At 36.3% G+C, this 7,616-nt stretch overlaps 1 long non-coding RNA gene across 1 annotated transcript; it reads right to left on the reverse strand.

Moving 5' to 3' along the window:
* Positions 1–522: 522 nt before the first annotated feature.
* LOC127544474 (uncharacterized) lies at positions 523–5,837 on the reverse strand. The gene is made up of 2 exons (XR_007949450.1): positions 5,745–5,837; positions 523–2,792 (listed from the first exon to the last, which is right to left on the reverse strand). It is a non-coding gene; the product is annotated as an uncharacterized LOC127544474 (long non-coding RNA).
* Positions 5,838–7,616: the final 1,779 nt, after the last annotated feature.

Genomic DNA, 7,616 nt, shown 5'->3' on the forward strand with positions numbered 1-7,616 from the left:
CTGGGAAGGGGGGGAAAGGGGAAAGAAGGGAGAAAAGCATAATTCGGGGTTAACAAGATGGCAAGCAATACAGAATTGGTCATTCTAACCATAAATGTGAACGGGGTAAACTCCCCCATAAAGAGGAAGCGGTTAACAGAATGGGTTAAAAGCCAGAATCCTACAATATGTTGTTTACAGGAAACACATCTGAAGCGGGGAGATACTTGCAGGTTAAAGGTAAAAGGTTGGAGCAAAATCTACTATGCTTCAGGTGAAGTCAAAAAAGCAGGGGTAGCCATCCTGATCTCAGATCAAGCTAAAGCAAAAATTGATCTAATTAAAAGAGATAAGGAAGGGCACTATATCTTGCTAAAGGGCAGCATGGATAATGAAGCACTATCTATATTAAACATATATGCACCAAGTGGGGTAGCATCTAAATTCTTAAAAGAGAAACTAAGAGAGATGCAAGAAGAAATAGACAGTGTGAGGGATGTAGAAGACCCTTACCCAAAATGACTACTCAGAGATCCCTCAGTAGAAGGCAGAAAAGTTATTTATTGAAAAACCTCCGGAGGATGAGCCGTCCCATCGCAAGATAAGCTCGCGGTAGGAGGGCTAAAGAAGTAGTAAAGATACATAGCTTTTATACAAGAAATTACATCACAAGTAAGAGAGCATTGAAAGGGGAGGGGGAAGCATCTAATTGGTTGTTGCTATTTGGGGAGATTGGAATGGAAGGTTTCTGTTTCCCTGAAATCTCCTGATTTCTGGGAAACAAAGTCAGGCCTTCAGGCTTAATCAAGCAGACAGTGGTCCAGCTAATAGACTAAATATTGATAAATGTCAAATACCAATAAATGTCATCAGTTCAGGTTAAGTAAATATGTTTCTAGCTGGCCAAGGCTCAAATAGATATGAGCCTGCACATATTATACAGGTCATAGGGGAGACACAGAAATAATAAAATACAGAAAAAGAATTCATACATTCCTGTAAATTCTTCACCTTATCTATTCCCCACAGCTCCCCCCTTCTAATATGTAAATGATTTTTATCATATTTCTATGAAGAACTTACACACTGTTCAAAATCAGTTAGTATATCTATATATACATTGTTTATCAAGTTCACAATCAAGATCATCCCTCTTTAATACATTCCAGTCTTTTCTCTGAAGAATTATCATTTTAATAGCATCTTCTGTATGCAATATTTTGATAGGGACCACTGAACTATTCTGGTTACTAATGTAATTATACAGGATAGACATAGCAGCAACAGGATAATACCATTGATTGCAATAAGTTCATACCATAAAAATTGCTTCCATCAACTATCTTAGAAACAGTTATCACAGAACAGATTGGTATTTGGCAAACATAAAAATACAAAGATAAATAAAGATGACAATCTAGGGAAACTGAGGCACAACATTACACACTCTTCTTCTGAATATTTGAATTATTGAATTACCTTCCCTAGAAACCTGGGAGGTCTCAGCACCATAATTTTGACCAACCCAATATGAGGCAAATAAATCAAAATGAAACTAGAAAATGCAAGGACTTATGGCAAGGGCAAGTCTCTTCCTGACAACCCTAGAGTTATCAGCAGTACAAAGGCCCTCATCTCAGCCAGAGAATCCAGTTTGAGATGGACAGTTCACTGTGTTAGGTGGTCTGCAGTCATTTGTGCACTTAACTCAGCTTCTGCTTATAAAGGGAGTAGCAGGGCTCGAGACAGTCATGCTGCCCATTCAGAGGGGCAACCCACTCTAGGGGAGAAGGGTGAGGCTTAGAGTAGCTCCACCTGTCCCCACCCAGGGGGACAGACAGGGCTGCTACTGGAATACAGATTTTTGAGCAGAGCTTTCAGAGCATGCACAGTTAAAACATGAAGGCAGGCAAACCCCAAATTTTAGAGGCTTGATCTCAAAAGGGCAATGTTATTAAAAATGCTGAGGTACCAGTTAAGAAATTGGGGTGACAGGGCTGGAGATTGCCAGTCCCAAGACAAGTGTCTTTATCTTGGAGATTTCTTAAAAATAGAATAGTTCCCAAAACTGAGTCTGCCAGGGCAATTCCACAGAATGAGGGGTTTCAAAGCTAAAACATAGTAAAAACAAAAAAGATTGCTTAAGGACTTCCAATTTAATCTGAACTGGTGGTATAGGGGATGGGGCAGAAGTACAAAAGGCAAAAGTGAAAGAAAACTAAGGGTTCCCACTCTTTTAGGTATTTTGAGAAAAATCCACCAGTTTCCCTAGTTCCCTATCTCTTCCTCTCCTTTTTTTTTCCTCATGGAAAGGAATCATCCAAAAAAAAATAATAATAAATAGTCAAATTACCATCCACATATAAATCCCAAGAGTGAATTAAAGTTTCTACATACATAGCAGTCTAGTACAGGAGGAGTTTCCTAAAATCAATCAAATCAAATCAAATCAAATACCTTAAACAATTACATATTCTGAAGTGAACATAGATATTATAAACATTTTATAGCTTCTTTAACAGCAACAGTTACCAATTTTAATAATTTCCATCCCAAATCTTAAACACACAGTAATGTTTGCATTTTTTTCTAACTCTAGTAATAGAGTTGTAATTTTAACAATAATTCATCAACCACTTTCCCACTTCCCCCATATCAGTCCAAATTACATCAGGAGCACTGGCGATGGTCTCAATCTTAGCTGCTTCAGGCTGAGAAATGGGTGAAGGTGCTCAATCCATGCAGGGGTATGGGTGTGGTGTCAATCTAAGCTTCAGATGGGCCGATCCATGTCTCAGAAGAGATTCAATAATCTGTAATTTGACCAAAATCTAGAACAACAAAAAACTAAATCTAACAAAGTTAGAACAGTCTGGACCTGCAATAACCTGTGGGGAGGCCAGTATAGATTGGCCAGCAGTTCCTGTGTGAAGAAATAAGCTTGCTTCACAGGATAGGCAGACAGCTATAGTTCCAATAAATAGCAGTTAGGTTTCACAGACCATTGTAAATTGTCCTCTTATCATTAAAAAAAAGAACATTTTAAAAATAAAACACAAATATCCAGTAACAGACAGATGACCAGGCTAAATACTTATTTGCCTAAGTATTTAGGGTATAATGATTACATATAACCAGATTGGAAACAGCAAGGTATGACATATTTGAATTACATTAACAGTCCTTATTAACTATTGTTCTGATCATAGAAATCAGTCACAGGAGGAAAAAATGCAAAAATATAACTATAACATAATATAAGCAGTTAAAACTCAATCTTCAGCACATCGAAGAGTGGAGCTTTAAAACTTCCAAATAGCATTAATTACAAGCCCAAAGAATTTCGTCTCCAAAGTTTCAAATAAATCCCAGTTATTTACCATGACCTTATATCAATAACAGTAAGAAATTTATCCCAGAAAATTCACACAATTCTTACATACCCAAGTAGATATTACATCTTGAATAAATTTAATATTATACCAATCATTTTGCTTTTAAAATACCCAATAATAATTACATATGGTTCACAACAAAAACATTTTCAAAAGGAAGAAGGCAAAAACTATTATCCTTGAAGTCCCATTTCAGATAATTGGCATCAATACAGTTAATTAAAACTTCCTATTTTCACATAAAAAGAATCTGAAAAGTTCTTGAAAACATCAATTAAACTTTTTGAAATAACCCTTTCAAACTATATACCACATTTCTGATCATATTCTTTAATATTCATAACCATTATGTATCTAAAGAAACAAATATTCAATCAATTAACATCTTGTAAGAGCAGTTTGTCTCTTTAAATAACCATTTGTTTTCTTCAGCCAAAGGAACCAAGCGGCTGCCGCTTTCCACTGCTGCTCACTTGCTCTCCTCCCACAAAAACATCCCTTCTCACAGCCATCTCTCTGTGACTACCCTTTCCAACCAGTTCCTTCTTTTTCCCACTGACGACTTCTTGAAATCATTTGTTTCTACTAATCAATCCTTCTTAAATTACCTTCATTCTCCTATCCCATCTCTCTGTCTCTCTCTCTTCCCAATGCTTACTTGCTCAAAATTTATTACATACCTTAAACACTCCTAAACCAAAAATCCTTCTGACTAGATGCTCTATTTAAACTATTAATTGCTTTTGTAAATCAATCTCTTTTCCCTTGTCTTTAAATCATCTTTTTTTAAACTTTAAACTTCAAGATTCACAATTAATTTTGAATCAAATTTCATAAAACTTATAATACAGTTTACAAATTACTCAATACTTTTAAAAAGCAACATACCATTTAAGTAGGGAGATACAAACATAAGCCCTCCCTAAGGTAAGCTACTGGCATTTTGTTTAATAACCTATATTTCAATTTGAAGTCCAACCAAATAGTAAAAAAAAAGAAAAGTTTTTCTCTTCAGTTGTAAAGGCCACAATATTCGAAAAATTCTTAAGATTTTATACTCAGAATAAATCTAACATGTGTAAGGCAACAGTAAATTATTTCCCCCAATTTTAATTTTTTTTCAATTTCAAAATTATAGTACCTCTTTAAAATATAGTAAATTCCCAAAACTTTTAATCAAATATTGCAAACAATTACCCAGTTTAGTCTTCTTAAACTTTCTGTTCTCTAATTCCATGAAGGCAAATTTACTAATAATGATTTTTCTTTCTTTTCCTGCAAATTTTTTTCTTTAGAAGTATGCCTAGTTTTCCCACAGGTCCAACAGGTCAGAACGCCCCTGTGTTCAACTATTTACCTCTCTTACTCTATATTTATTACTCCCTTCCAATATCTGCAGTTTCTTATTTCCGATCTTAAAATTTCCAATCTTAACACACACACACCAATTTAAAGTTATTTTACTTCAGTTTGTGAAATTTCCTAAAATTTACCTAGATACTTTATTCCCATGTCTTTTCTTTAGTAACCAGGAAAGAGTTAAGCACCAATCCTTGCTTTACCTTGAGAATTCTTTTCTCTGGCTGAGTCCTGATAACAGGCTCCTTGTTTACAGGAGCGATAGCCACTGTTCTTCTATTTTTCTCAAAACTTTCCAAACTTTCAATCTATGTTTTTATTTTTCCCCCTTCTTTTCCTCTTCCCGCAAAGCCACTGCCAGAGACAGAGGGAGAGAAAGAGAAAAAAAGATTTTCTTTTCTTGAGAAACCCAAAACTAGTTCCCAAATTCTAAGACCAATACATTCTGAGCCACTCTGAAAGAATTACTACTCTGAATGAATTCCAGTTCCCACAATTCAGTCTGATATTTTTCTAAGCCTGTAACACAGAGCTGAATTCTTATCTTTTATGAGCGTTCTAACTTTTAACACAGAACAAAGGCAATGCAAAGCAGACATACACACAAGACATTCACAAAACTCTATTTTCACCTTTTACATACAGATTTAAGTCTGATATACCCAAATAATCCTGGGATATACATCTTCCTAGTTTTCTTCCCTTGTATATCTGGAAGTTCATTCCAGTCTTGAATTTCCTAGCTAACGTTCTGATACAAATTTTCGGACTGCTTCTATACCACCCTGGACCCGATCCAGGTGTTGGCGGAGGCCCTATGTTACCCTCACGCCCAGGCGGAGGCCCTATGTTACCCTCACGCCCCCACAGCCACCCGAGAGCCTCCTTAGGAAAAGTCCTTTATCGTTGGGGTTAACAGCAGTCCACACCAAAAATAAATTTAAGAGGGCTAATCCCTCAGGGTCTCCCTCGACCCAGCCAATAAACCCCCAGACTTCCCAAGAGCTTTACCTCGAGAACATATGTTTCTTTTCAGGCTGCAAATGCCGGCCATCAGGACTCTACTTCTTTCAATCTTCAATTCTGCGTTCCACTGAGTATTCCTGCTTTGGGTCGTTGTCTAAGAGGGGACGGAGGCTGCTCACCCAGAGCCAGAGACCATGGAGAAAACTACTCCGTGGGCGCCTGTCCCTGTTCGGGGTGCACATAGCCATCTCCCCCAAAGACCCTATCCCGGACGAGCCCCCAACTGTGAGGGATGTAGAAGACCCTTACCCAAAATGACTACTCAGAGATCCCTCAGTAGAAGGCAGAAAAGTTATTTATTGAAAAACTTCCGGAGGATGAGCCGTCCCATCGCAAGATAAGCTCGCGGTAGGAGGGCTAAAGAAGTAGTAAAGATACATAGCTTTTATACAAGAAATTACATCACAAGTAAGAGAGCATTGAAAGGGGAGGGGGAAGCATCTAATTGGTTGTTGCTATTTGGGGAGATTGGAATGGAAGGTTTCTGTTTCCCTGAAATCTCCTGATTTCTGGGAAACAAAGTCAGGCCTTCAGGCTTAATCAAGCAGACAGTGGTCCAGCTAATAGACTAAATATTGATAAATGTCAAATACCAATAAATGTCATCAGTTCAGGTTAAGTAAATATGTTTCTAGCTGGCCAAGGCTCAAATAGATATGAGCCTGCACATATTATACAGGTCATAGGGGAGACACAGAAATAATAAAATACAGAAAAAGAATTCATACATTCCTGTAAGTTCTTCACCTTATCTATTCCCCACAACAGTAAAACTATAATAGTGGGAGATCTTAACCTTGCACTCTCAGAATTAGATAAATCAAACCACAAAATAAATAAGAAAGAAGTCAAAGAGGTAAACAGAATACTAGAAAAGTTAGATATGATAGATCTCTGGAGAAAATGTAATGGAGACAGAAAGGAATACACTTTCTTTTCAGCAGTTCATGGAACCTATACAAAAATTGACCATATATTAGGACATAAAAACCTCAAACTCAAATGCAGTAAGGCAGAACTAGTAAATGCATCCTTTTCAGACCACGATGCAATGAAAATTACATTCAACAAAAAACCAGGGGGAAGTAGACCAAAAAATAATTGGAAACTAAATAATCTCATACTAAAGAATGATTGGGTGAAACAGCAAATCATAGACATAATTAATAACTTCATACAAGAAAACGATAATAATGAGACATCATACCAAAATGTATGGGATGCAGCCAAAGCGGTAATAAGGGGAAATTTCATATCTCTAGAGGCCTATTTGTATAAAATAGAGAAAGAGAAGATCAATGAATTGGGTTTGCAACTAAAAATGCTAGAAAAGGAACAAATTAAAAACCCCCAGTCAAACACTAAACTTGAAATTCTAAAAATAAAAGGAGAGATCAATAAAATTGAAAGTAAAAAAACTATTGAAATGATTAATAAAACTAAGAGTTGGTTCTATGAAAAAACCAACAAAATAGACAAACCCTTAGTAAATCTGATTAAAAAAAGGAAAGAGGAAAATCAAATTGTTAGTCTTAAAAATGAAAAGGGAGAACTCACCAGTAACGAAGAGGAAATTAGAGCAATAATTAGGAGTTACTTTGCTCAACTTTATGCCAATAAATTCGACAACTTAAATGAAATAGAAGAATACCTCCAAAAATATAGCTTGCCCAAACTGACAGAGGAAGAAGTAAATATCCTAAACAGTCCCATCTCAGAAAAAGAAATAGAACAAACTATCAATCAACTCCCTAAGAAAAAATCCCCAGGACCAGATGGATTTACATGTGAATTCTACCAAACATTTAAAGAACAATTAACTCCAATGCTAAATAAACTATTTGAAAAAATAGGGAT

Source organism: Antechinus flavipes, chromosome 1 (genome assembly GCF_016432865.1).
Source record: "Antechinus flavipes isolate AdamAnt ecotype Samford, QLD, Australia chromosome 1, AdamAnt_v2, whole genome shotgun sequence".
Taxonomy (NCBI): domain Eukaryota; kingdom Metazoa; phylum Chordata; class Mammalia; order Dasyuromorphia; family Dasyuridae; genus Antechinus; species Antechinus flavipes.